The 12,486-nt window shown below is 46.0% G+C and overlaps 1 non-coding gene across 1 annotated transcript; it reads left to right on the forward strand.

The window, feature by feature from the left end:
• LOC114216892 (U6 spliceosomal RNA) lies at positions 1-104 on the forward strand. Its single transcript, XR_003610864.1, has one exon. It is a non-coding gene; the product is annotated as a U6 spliceosomal RNA (small nuclear RNA).
• The last annotated feature ends 12,382 nt before the right edge of the window (positions 105-12,486 follow it).

Consider the following 12,486-nt stretch of genomic DNA (forward strand, 5'->3'; position numbering starts at 1 on the left):
GTGCTCGCTTTGGCCGCACGTACACTAAAATTGGCACAATACAAAGATTAGCATGTTTCCTGCTCAAGGATGAGACGCAAATTCGTGAAGTGTCCCATTTTATTTTGCATGGTAGCTACACTTGCGGCGAGCATAATGTAATATAGAAGTTGAATCACTATGTTGTACACCTGAAACTACAGTAACATTGTTACATTACTCAAGAAAAAAAAAAAGAAAGAAAAAAGAAATGAATAGTAGGGGGGAAAAAGGCAAAGAGAATGTGGTCAAATCTGCATTTCAACTCGGGTCTGATCTGAGTTCAAATCAATGGCCTTCTCTGTAGACTAGAACAAGAGTAATGCCCTGGGTTGCCTGAAGGATTAATTGGGATCCTGTAAGTAACTGGTTTAGGACAATGCTTAGCATGATGAACGGATTCGGTGCGAAAGGCATGTCAGCTGCTGTAAGGCTTGCTAGGGTGGTCACAGGTAACTCAAACTCCCAACTGGTCAACAGCGACCTCATGGTAGTACTTTCTGGAGGGACTCCCTGTCTGATGAGCGGCTGCATCACCTTCCCAGCTGTGCACACCATAAACCAGGGGGTTGTCCTCTCCCACAGATAATCAGTCCAACTGATGGCCAACTGTCCTGCCCTCCTAAACACCCCCACTCTGTCTCTTCTGGCCACCTGTACAGCTCCCCACTCCCTCCGTCTCCTTCCTTCCTTCTCCATCCACCCTGCTTCCTGAGAGCTCTTTGTAAAGGCGGATCCCATCGAGTCACTCCTGCTCTCGACTTTCTAGAACTTTCTGTGGTTTTTACAGAGAGACGCACCCTAAGACCTGCATGGTCCAGCTCTTATCTACTTCTCCTCACTCATTCTGGCCCTCCTTCTCCTCTCCCTTCACACATGCAGTTCCCTCTGCCTGGAAACACTCCCCCTCCCGCCCCCACGTCTGGTGAAATTTCAAATCTCGGCTTAAGTTCACTTTTCCAGGGAAGCTGTATCCGACTTCTCTATACCTCTTTATACACTCCTTTGCCCAGCACACAGTTCGTTTTGTTTTTCAAAGATTTTATTTTTGTAAGTCATTTCTACACCCAACGTGGGGCTTGAACTCACAACCCCAAGATCAAGAGTCGCATGTTCTACTGACTGAGCCGGCCAGGCGCCCCACATTTCTTTTTAAATAAATTAATGATCATGCACATGATTACATTGTGTGTATATGCTTTCAGAGACTTATTTATTTTGGAGAGAGAGAGCACGCTCACACATATGCACGTGCAGGGGTGGGGGTAGGGGGTAGGGGCAGAGGGAGAGAATCTTCAAGCAGACTAGACTCCCCACTGAGCTGGGAACCTGAAGCAGGGCTTGATCCCACGACCCATAAGATCATGACCTGAGCCAAAACCAAGAGTCAGACGCTTAACCGACTGACCCCGCCAGGCGCCCCTGGGGTTGTGTGTTTATTATCTGCACCCCGCCCCCTCCCTCCCCCCCCCCCCCCCCCCGCACCAGACTAGAAGCCCTGGGAAGGTAGCAAGTGCATTGTCTCCCTCACTCTGTTTCTATTGCTCAGCCACACAACCAACATTCCCCTCAACTGTTTTTATTGAAATGTAACATATAAAAAAGTACTCAAATCATAAATATCCACATTGATGAATACATGAATTTTCACAAAGTGAACAGACCCGTGTAACCAGCACCCAGATGAAAGAGAACATGACCAGCACCCCAGAAGGCCCCTTGTGGCCCCTTGTGGCCCCTTCTGGTTGCCTTCCCACAGGGGATAACTCCTAGCTTGTTGTCTAGCAGGATAGGTTAGTTTGACAGGTTTTTACATTTTATATAAATGGAAGCATACTGTGCGTATTCTTTTTTTTTTAAGATTTTATTTATTTATTTGACAGAGAGAGACACAGCGAGAGAGGGAACACAAGCAGGGGGAGTGGGAGAGGGAGAAGCAGGCTTCCCGCCGAGCAGGGAGCCCAATGCGGGGCTCGATCCCAGGACCCTGGGATCATGACCTAAGCTGAAAGCAAATGCTTAACGACTGAGCCACCCGGGCGTCCCTACTGTGCGTATTCTTTTGTGTTTGGCTTCTTTTGCTCAACATGTAATTTGTGAGATCTGGCCCACGTGGTTATGCATGATTGTAGTTAGTTCACTCCTTGCAATGTAGTGTTCCATTCTGTGAACAGTCCAGAACTTACCAATCCGCTGGCGTGGTGACAGTTGCTTTATATTTGAGTCCCAACAAAATCTCTTGCTTTGGAGAACACCATCAATGACTATTTTGAACAACAAAGTGGTGTTTGGGGAAGACCCATTAACCTGAAATGGCCTCAATCAATACAGGTCACCTAACAGAATTGGTTTACAGGAAAGGAAAAAGGAAAGAAGGAAGGCAGGCAGGAAGGAAGGCAGGAAAGAAGGAAGAAGGAAGGCAGGCTTTCAGGCTGCTCTAACAGAATACCATAGACTGGGTGGCTTATAAACACTTCTCACGGTTCTGGAGGCTGGGAAGTCCAAGATCAAGGTACTGGCAGACTGGGAGTCTGGCGAGAGCCTGCTTCCTGGTTCATAGACGGTGGTCATGTTTTTACTGCGACCTCAAATGGCAGAAGGGAACGGGGCGCTGCGGGGGCTTCTTTTAGAAGGCTCTAATCCGGGGCACCTGGGTGGCTCAGTCGTTAAGCGTCTGCCTTCCGCTCAGGTCATGATCCCAGCACTCAGGGATCGAGCCCCGCATCGGGCTCCCTGCTCAGCGGGAAGCCTGCTTCTCCCTCTCCCACTCCCCCTGCTTGTGTTCCCTCTCTCGCTGTCTCTCTTTGTCAAGTAAAACATTAAAAAAAAAGAAGGCACTAATCCCTTTCAGGAGGGCTCCACCCTCAGGACCTAATTGCCACCCAAAGGCCCACCTCCTAATAGCATCACCGTGGGGGTCAGATATCAGCACAGGAATTTGCAGGAGGAGGCGGAAGGGAGAGGCATTCAGTCCATTGCAGAGGCAAAGAAGGTTAACCAAGGTTTAGTCATTATTCCTGGTTACGGTATGAATATCGTTGTCGTGAATAAGCCCTTTAAAGCTTGCTTTTGAAAGCAAGAGTCTGTGGGTCGACTGTGGGGGCCCACAAATGCACACAGAAAGAAAGCATGAAAGACAAAGCCTAATGGTTGGGCAATGAGTACTAGTAACTTTGGGTAAAATTTCCACACAGAACGTGGAGGCTCTCAAACTACCCAGTTGGGCAGGGGGCGCTCCATGCCCTGGAAAGCTGCGTCAGGTCATGGGTGCAGTGTAGTGCAGACGAAATCACTGTCAAAGATTTGTGGGAAGTTTGAATAAGAGAGCTTTGGGTTGTGACAGTTGAAGAGGCAAAACCATCTCAACTGATACATTATTTTAGAAAAATATGTGCTTTTAGGTACATGTAGGTAATTGTGATGGTTTAAAGAATATGTCTACAAATTCTTTAAGACCTCTCCCTTGGAGAGGTGGAGCTAAATTCTCTTTTCCTTGTCTGTGGGCTAGACCTGGTAGCTGGCTTCTAGTGAGTAGAATAAAAGGGACATGGGACTCCTGGCTGGCTCAGTTGGTGAAGCATCCAACTCTTGGTTTTGGCTCAGGTCCTGATCTCATGGCTCCTGAGATGGGGCCCTGTGCCAGGTTCTGCTCTCAGCACAAGTCTGCTTGGATACCCTCTCTCTCTGCCCCTTCCCCCACTTGTGTTCTCTCTGTCAAATAAATAAGTAGATTTAAAAAAAAACCACCAAAACCCCACAAATTTGTGATATAGTCAGTGCGACCACAAATTCTTTGATGCTTCCCTCATTGAGAGCCTGTAACCAGGCTGACCTTAAAGAGATTTGCCTGAGCAATAGAACATGGCCCAAGGGACATTCTGGAACTTTTTTTTTTTTAATTGAGGTGCAATTGACAATAACATTATATTCATTTCAGATGTACAACACAAAGATGCCATGCTTGCATATGTTGTAAAACCACTGTAAGTCCAGGTAACATCTTGTAACATTTTGTATAGTTACAAAATTGTTTTTTTTCTTGTGATGAGAAATTTTAAGATTTACTTTCTTAGCAACTTTCAAATATGTAATACAGTTATCGGTATTATTAACTACTGTTGCCATACTGTACTTTACATCTCTGTGACTTACTTATTTTATAACTGGAAATGTGTATCTTGTGACCCCTTTGGCCCATTTTGCCCACTCAACATTCTGGAAGTTCTAAGGCTTGGTCAGAAGAAGCCTGGCAGCTTCTTCCTTATTCTCTGGAACACTCTTTTTTTTTTTTTTTTTTTTTTTTTTTGAGACAGAGAGAGGGAGAGAAGGGGGGAGGGGGGGAAGAGGGACTAGCAGACGTCCCCCTGAGAGCTGACATGGGGCTCCATCCCAGGACCCTGAAACATGACCTGAGCCGAAGTCAGACGTTTAACTGGCTGAGCCACCCAGGCGCCCCTGGAGCACTCTTTTTGGAGCTGTGAGCCACCATGTATGAAGTCCCCCGTACCAGAGGTTGCTATGATGGAGAGCTCGCTTGGACAGAGCACATGGAGACGCTAGGATACTGCTTAGAGGCACAGACAAACGCCCAAGGAGCCCCAGTCATTTGGATCATCCCATATGAGGCCCCTGACATTACCTGGAATAGAGAGACAAGACAGTGCGCCAAGCCCGGCCCACACTTCAGGTTTGAGAGCAAAAGAAATGATTGTTGCTGTTTTCAGCCACTAAATTTGGAGGCAATTTGTTACATAGCAAAGATAACCAGAACACTAATTGATGTGCCTCTTTAATTACGAATTAAATAAAGAGATCTAGCAGCAGGTCTAGCAAATACCATAATTTCGCATTAGTGATGAGTGTAATCCATATATTGAGATATTGGCATCAGCTGTAATGTGATATGAAAATATCTGTGATTTTGATTGGTGACCACGTCATAGATGCTACTAATACAGTTGTAATCGTTACCTACACGCACTGCCAAAGGAAATGCTAACTTTCAGTTAAAGACGAACGAAAAGAACAATAAAAAGATTTCCCGTCCAAGTTCACAAGTTGCCCGATTTCTAGCTGCAGATCCCAAGTTAAGAAGCCCTAGTTCAGAGAGAAATCGGGGCATCCCTTTGATGACTGATTCTGTCCTTCTTAAGAATTCAGTGAAGTTGCTTTTATAGACAGCTGAACAGACTGTATTTTTAAATGTGTTTTACCGGAAGCTTTAAAAATACCCGTTTTTCATTCTTCTCACTTTCTGATGTTCTTTCTCATTTTTCTTCTATGGCAGCTCCCGCTCTCCCTTAGTGCTCTCCTCCTCTCCGTCCCCAGAACCCAGCCGGTCAGCCCTCCCCCCCGCCCCCCACACACCGGGCCCCTGGCCTGGACCACACAGAAGGTTCTTCCAGTCTTCAGTCATGCTTGCTCCCACCCACCCACTGCCCTGCTCACAGGGGCGCTTCCCAGACCACAAATACAAGCCTGTCCTCTTCAGCTCCCAAGTCGACCCGATGAGCAAAGGGGAGACACATTTCTATGATAAAAACATGCCAGAAGCAGACTCCTCTCTCCTCGCAACACTTCCCTTATAGCTCCCCAGTGCTCAGGCTTGTTCCAGCCTCGCTGGGTTTGCTTTTCCATATCCACCCTCTGGGAACACCTTCTTGCATTCATCCCCAAGGCTAATGCGCGCACCTTTGTGATGACCAGCAAGGCCTGCATCATTTTCTCCAGGAAGATTTTCTTAAGCTCTCCACCCTGAGATGAAGTAACCATTTTTCTCCCCCGTCAGCCCACCCACTCTATGGAAGGGTGGATTTTTTTTCTTGCACGTTTTATCGAAGGATAGCACACACCCAGAAAAGCACATGTATCGTAAGTGTATCACTCAACGGATTGTCATAAACCAAAAAGACTTGTCATACTGGTGGTGCAGGCAGCAAGGAACAGAACTTTCCTGGTCTTTTGGAGGTGCCCCTTTTGCCTCCTCTTGGTCACTACGCCCTCCTCCTAGGGGGTAACTATTATCCTGACCTCTAACTGCCAAGGAGAGTTTTAAACGTCGGATATGTGGAATCCTACAGTAGGTGCCTTTCAATGTCTGCCTTCTCCCGCTCAGTATCATGTTTACGAGATCCCTCCGTATTGCTAAGTGTGATTATGGGTTGCTTATTCTCACCACTGTATAGTATTCCACGGTGGGAAGATAACAGTTTCTTTCTCTATTCTACTGTTGATGGGCATTTGGGTAGTTTCCAGTTTGGGGCCATTATGGATAGTACCGCAGGGAATCCTGTTCTTTGGTGAACATGGGTACACAATTCTGGTTGTATGTATACCCACTAACCTACAAAGACTTGTTGAAATGTCTGCAACACTTTATTGCACATCACTATACTTTGTGTCCCTGCTTCCCTCTTCTAGATTGGGAGCATCTTTATCCATGGGCCCCATCTTACATTTTTTGGTATCAGTGCCACCTAGCTTACAGTAGCTGCACAAAATACAGATTGTTCAAATGAATGGATACTGAAGGCTAACAAATTGCTAGAAAGACGTATTCCTTCTATGGCCTTCATATTGTCTCATCCTTCTATTCTTAGATTCTCCCAGATTCTGTTTTTGACTATTTATACTTTTGTACTGGTGTGTTAATTTTTTTTTTTTTTTTTACAAATTTACTCAAATCCTTTGTGGAAGAGTGTCACATACACACACACACACACACACACACACACACACACACACACACACACCATCCCTCTTCCCATCTAAGCTCACAGAAAGGAGTGGAACAAAGCAATTGGAGGGGTGCCTGTGTGGGCTCGGTCTGTTAAGTGTCTGCCTTTGCCTCAGGTCATGGTCCCAGAGACCTGGGATCGAGCCCCGCCCACATTGGGCTCCCTGCTTGGAGGGGAGTCTGTTTCTCTCTCCCTCTGCCCCTCCTCCCCCTGCTCATGCTCTCTTGCTCGCTCACTCTCTCAAATAAATAAATAAAGTCTTTAGGAAAAAAAATTTTAAAACGTAATTTGAATATGTGATGGTTTACCTACTCTTTTTGAGAAGGAAAGTCTTGGCGACACTACCAAGACCCTGTCCCTGTGACAGGAAGCAACCTGAGTCATTTAGGTCACCCTTCAAATGTTTTACCATTTTGGTCGTTGAAAAATACCATGCACATAGAAATGTTCTTTTATCTTTAAGTTGCACTTCGGGGCATACCTATAGGAGATTCGCTCATCTAGAACTTAGTCATCCTGGTTTTGCTCTTCACGCTTTTGGTGGCTTCTTGTAGGGTATGAATGTGTGTTTTGTTTCCTTCTGACTATCTCCAACCATGGTTCCTCTCTGTAAGTTAAAATGGTAATGAATTCTTACAAAGATCTGACTTTCAACTGCAAAGTGATCAAAGAACTATTTAAAACTGTTTTACTTCTGCTAGTTTATCATCCCGTTATTGCCGGAAACATTATTTTGCTATATATTTAGTTCACTCTTTTCTCTTACTCGCTGCAATGTGATGTAGGTTGTATTCCTCATGGCGTTTAGGCAATGGTTCTCAAGGTTGAGAGAAATGGGTGGGTGTCTTCCTTTGAGGTTAGAAGAAGCACATCCACCCAATCTAGGCAAAAGAGAAATGTGTTTCATGTCATTAGAATGGTTTAGAGCTATGTCGGAATGCAAGATTGACTCATGTATTAGTTATCTATTGCTGCCTAACAAGCCACCCCGCAATTCGGTGGCTTAAAACAACAAACATTTATTATCTCAGGGTTTCCGTGGGTCAGGAATTCTGGAGCAGCTTAGCTGAATGGGTGTAGCTCAGGGACTCTCATGAGGCTGCAGTCAAGATGTTGGTTGGTGGGGTGGGGGGCGCCTGGGTGGCTCAGTGGGGTAAGAGGCTGACTCTTGATTTTGGCTCAGGTCATGATCTCAGGGTGGTGGGATCGAGCCCTGCACTCAGTGGGGAGTCTGCTGGAGATTCTCTCTCTCCCTTTCCCTCTGCCCCTCCCCCCTGCTCATGCGGTGCATGTGCTCTCTCTCTCTCTCAAATAAATAAATAAATCTTAGAGAAAAAGATGCTGGTTGGGGCTGCCATCATCTGAGTGTTCTGCTGGGGCTGAAGACCTTCTTCTGAGATGGCTCATTCCCAAGGCTGTTGGCAGGAGACCTCAGTTTATTGCCACTTGGCTCGCCCCACAGGGCTGCTTGAATGGGCGCAGGACAGGGCAGCTAGCTTCCCCCAGAGAGCAACGAGGAAGCCACAATGCCTTGTATATCCTACTCATGGATGTCACCTGCAGTCACATTCTATCCATTAGAAGTGAGTCACTAAGTACCGCCCACAACTACAGGAAGGAAAAATTAGCCTCCACCCTTTGAAGGGAGGAGAATCAAAGAATTTGTGGACATTTTTAAAAACCACCACAGATGTAAGTTAAGTTAATTGGATCCAGTCAAGTGTTGAGGCAACGTGGAAGGTGACTTACATATTTCCCTCTCCTCCGATCAGATGACAGAGTGCAGAGAGCTCAGCGGTTAGAAAAGAAGCAGCGTGGCATTTACCTTGAACTTGGAACTTGAGGTTAAGAAAATAATTCCACCTGAAGGGGATGGCTTTGGAGCTTCAGTTGTCATAGCAACTATAAACAGGATTAAAAAGGGCTCTGTTGGGGTCTGGGGTGTAAGCAAATTCTCCCTGGAGATCTGTAGGGCCTATATCCTGCATCCTGGCCTCCAATTTCTAGCTGGCCACAAATATCCATACAGCGTGAGGAACCGTTGACCGACGTCAAAGGGAGATTCTCCAAAGAAGCCCGAATCACGACTCTCATACAAATGTAAAAATGAATACTTGTCAAAGATTTTATTTAACCCATTAATTAAATGAAAGAATGGGTGAGCTATTCCAACCCATTCAGAGGAGAATTGCAAGAATAGAAACATTTATATGTGGTGAATATTGAAATAAATTTGCAAATGAATGCAATACCGGCTTTTGGGGTTGGGGGTGGGGGTTTTCTCTCTCCCAGATGGAAGTTTATTTGCTTGTTTGTAGGCCAGAAGTATTCACAGTGCCATTAGGTATCTGTGCCTTCTTGAGTTGTAAAATAGCCTAGTGAAAGACAAAGGGTCAGGTCCCAGTAGGTTCAGACAACCCCATCCACCCCCCTCAGGTTCCAACATTCCAATGAAAGTAGAGCCAGTAATCTCCTGATTATTCCAAACCCTTAAATTTGTCCCTTACATCAAGAAACCTCAACTCCCTCGAGATGGCAAAACACATTCCTCAGAGGGGGGTCCTCTTAACCTCGGGAAGGTTGAGAATTGAACATGGAGAAGATGAAATCAATCAAACCTACTGTAGTGGTATGTGGTTGTTACATTCAGGAACAATTTGCGTATACCATTTAATGTGGAACGTTTGTGAAACGTGGGGGTTAGTAAAGAATCTGACGGACGAGCCTTAGGATTCCGACTTGAAATTGTATAACAGACGTTAAGGTTGCAGGTTTCAGGTAAAAGGAATTAAGATTTGACTTGGAAAGCACAGTGGCAATTGTTTAAGCCAAGTGGAGCTTCACTATATTTACAAATTTAATTGATTTGATTTACAAATGTTTGAGTCCTCGGGGAGGTTTTGCTTATTAGGGTCATAAGTTTGTCCATTCAAGCGTTCCCTTGAATGCTCGAAAAGAAGATAAAAACGAAATATGCATATATATATATATATATATATATACACACACACACATGTATATATGTATATTGCAGTCTAAAATGTTTAGGGGGGTGTCTGGCTGGCTCAGTCGGTGGAGCACGTGACTCTTGATCTCAGGGTCGTCAGTTTGAACCCCACGTTGGGTGTAGAGATTACTTTAAAAATATAAAATAAAAGAAAATGTTTAGGAAAAATTCGCTCAAGTCATATGTGTGGAACAGTTTAAGAACATTTAGTCTGAAAACAAAAAGAATATTTCATCTTATTTAGTCAACGTGCCTTGATCAAGTCTTTATCAAAGACCACTCTGAAAATGATTGCTTTCATTTTTTTTTTTTTTAATAAAACCAAGGTTAATGAACGGAAGTTAGAGACTTGTGGAAGTCTAGGTTTTAAAATCTGGAACTCCAACAGATTAATAGCAATTTAAAACCCAAATGTAAGTGGTCTTCTCACGCACACCAGCTTACTGGGATATCAAGTTTTTCCCGTTGATGGTGGGGCGGAGGGAGGAGATGCCGAAGAAGGTAGAGGTGGAGTAAGCCAGGAAGCAAAACGGGAAGGCACATGTTCTCTTTTCGTTTAAAATGAGTTATGTGTCAGTTTTAAAACAGAGCTCCAAGACTCTTTGACTCACCTCCCCACTGAGAGATAAGAGGGAGGGACCAACATCTTCTCCCCCTGGAATCTGGGTTCTGCGGTTGCTGGGCCAATGGAATATGGCAGAATGAACACTGCTAGCTTCCAGGCTCCGGCCTTAAGTAACTGGCAGCTTCCATTTCCCCTCTCTCTTGGGTGCTCGCTCTTGGCAACCAGCCACCATGCTGCGAGGAGGCCCAAGTGATCTTTGGAGAGGCCCACATAGAGAAGAAGCAGAGCCAGCACCAACTTGCCAAGCATGTGTGTGAGCCATCTTGAAAACGGATCCTCGAGCCGCCCCCAGCTGACACAGCATGGTGCAGAGGTGAGCTGTCTCCGCCAAGCCCTGCCCAGATTGCAGATTCTTGGGCAAAATAAATGATGATTATTGTTTACACCGCTAAGCTTTGAGGTGGCTTTACCCAGTAACAGATAACCAAAACAAGATATAACTTACACATAGGAAAGTGTACAGCCTGATGAATTTTTACATTTGTATATAACTGTGTAGCCATCAATCAGGTTAGATACAGAATATTTGCATCTCCCCAGAAGGTTCCCTTAGTCAAAAGGCTTCTTGAAATACTACCCAGGCACCTGAACTATTAGTCTACCGCTCTGGGCAGCTCCACATCTATTTTTTCTCAGAGACGTTTCCAAACTTAACTGGATTAGAAACATTCTCTCCAGCATCCATCGATGAAATAAAAACAGGCTATGATGTGCGGGCCTGAAAGAAGCCAAGGCTCAAATGGAAGACAACCAGATTGCAGTCTGTAACCTCTGGGAAGTAGGTCGGCAGGAAAATGAGCTGATCTGCTCTTAAACTCCCCATCAGCAGAGTCACCTCGTAAAACGCAAGCACATAGGGGTGCTGTCTTAATACCTGTGGTCAGGCCTGCAAGGCCTGATTTGGTACTTCTAGTCCTAACTGCCCAAGGCAACTGAGGCCAAAAAGGCTTTGGGGAATCTTTAAGCAGGGGAGACTCCCCCTCCAAAATCTGCTCCACCAACTGCTTTACTTCAAACTGTGGGCTGATTTCCATTAATCACACTTGGCCCTAATTACCCTGGAGCAGCCTTTCTTCCTCGGGCCTGGGGCAGGAATTTTAAGGGGCTCCTGACAAAGCAGGTCCCTGAGACCAAACAATAGTGGAGACTCCAGGAAGGGACTGGGTGAGCAAGCGTCCATGCCCGGTCCTCTCTTTCCCGGAGCCCCAGGTTCCAGGCCGGCTTGTGATCTCCCCAGGTAGGAACCCGAGTTCCTCCACTAAATAGATTTTCCTTTTGTTGTCACATTAATTTGCAACTCATTAATAGTGACAGAAGTGAGGTACTGCACCGATGCCATTTGCATATTCATGAGTGACTTATTATTAAACAAATAAGATTTTCCTATCTTCGCGAGCACCCAAAGTAAGGCTGAACAGTACATTACACCGGCCCCGATGCTTTATTCTCTCTTTAATATGTTAATAGATGCAGTTGATTTCTTTAAGTAAATACGCATCTATAAAACAACACGTACTTTATAAAAAAGAAATCATTTAAATAATAATCCATTAGCAAAGTTGGCAACAATTTAAGAGGAACAACCCATTAATACCAACGCGTGAGAATCAATTTGCGAATTTTAACTCGGTTGGGTGGTGGGCTGCAGACGACCGAGGAGGACGACCTGCGAAAGTGTGTGCGCGCTTAGAAAAAATATTTTAATGAGTTTCCGGAGACAGGCGCTCGAATCCTTCGCGTCTTTCGGGTGCCGGCTCCCAGTAGGGCGAAAACTGGCTGTATCCCGACCCGGATCGGCGTTTTTCCGGCGTTCTCGGGGCACTGGGCTTGTGAGCCGAAAGCAGGCCCGAGCGCCTCAGCGACCCAGCCGCTTTCCCCGTGCCCCGACCCGATTAGCACCCGGTTCAGCGGGGTGGGGGCGGGGCAGGGCCTGGTCTCCCGGCGAGACTCCCCCACCCGGCTGGGACTGGTGGCCTCCCGTCCTATCCAACCCCCAACTCGGGCATGGCTTTCGTCACAGCCGGCTCTTTCCTGCCGGGGTCAGGGCGGGCTCCCCCCGCGGCGGCGCGGAGCGCGGGGCCAACCGTGCACCCTTATCT

This window comes from Eumetopias jubatus, unplaced genomic scaffold (assembly GCF_037043125.1).
Source record: "Eumetopias jubatus isolate StellerSeaLion01/CBP00866 unplaced genomic scaffold, mEumJub1_p1.0 scaffold_11, whole genome shotgun sequence".
Taxonomy (NCBI): domain Eukaryota; kingdom Metazoa; phylum Chordata; class Mammalia; order Carnivora; family Otariidae; genus Eumetopias; species Eumetopias jubatus.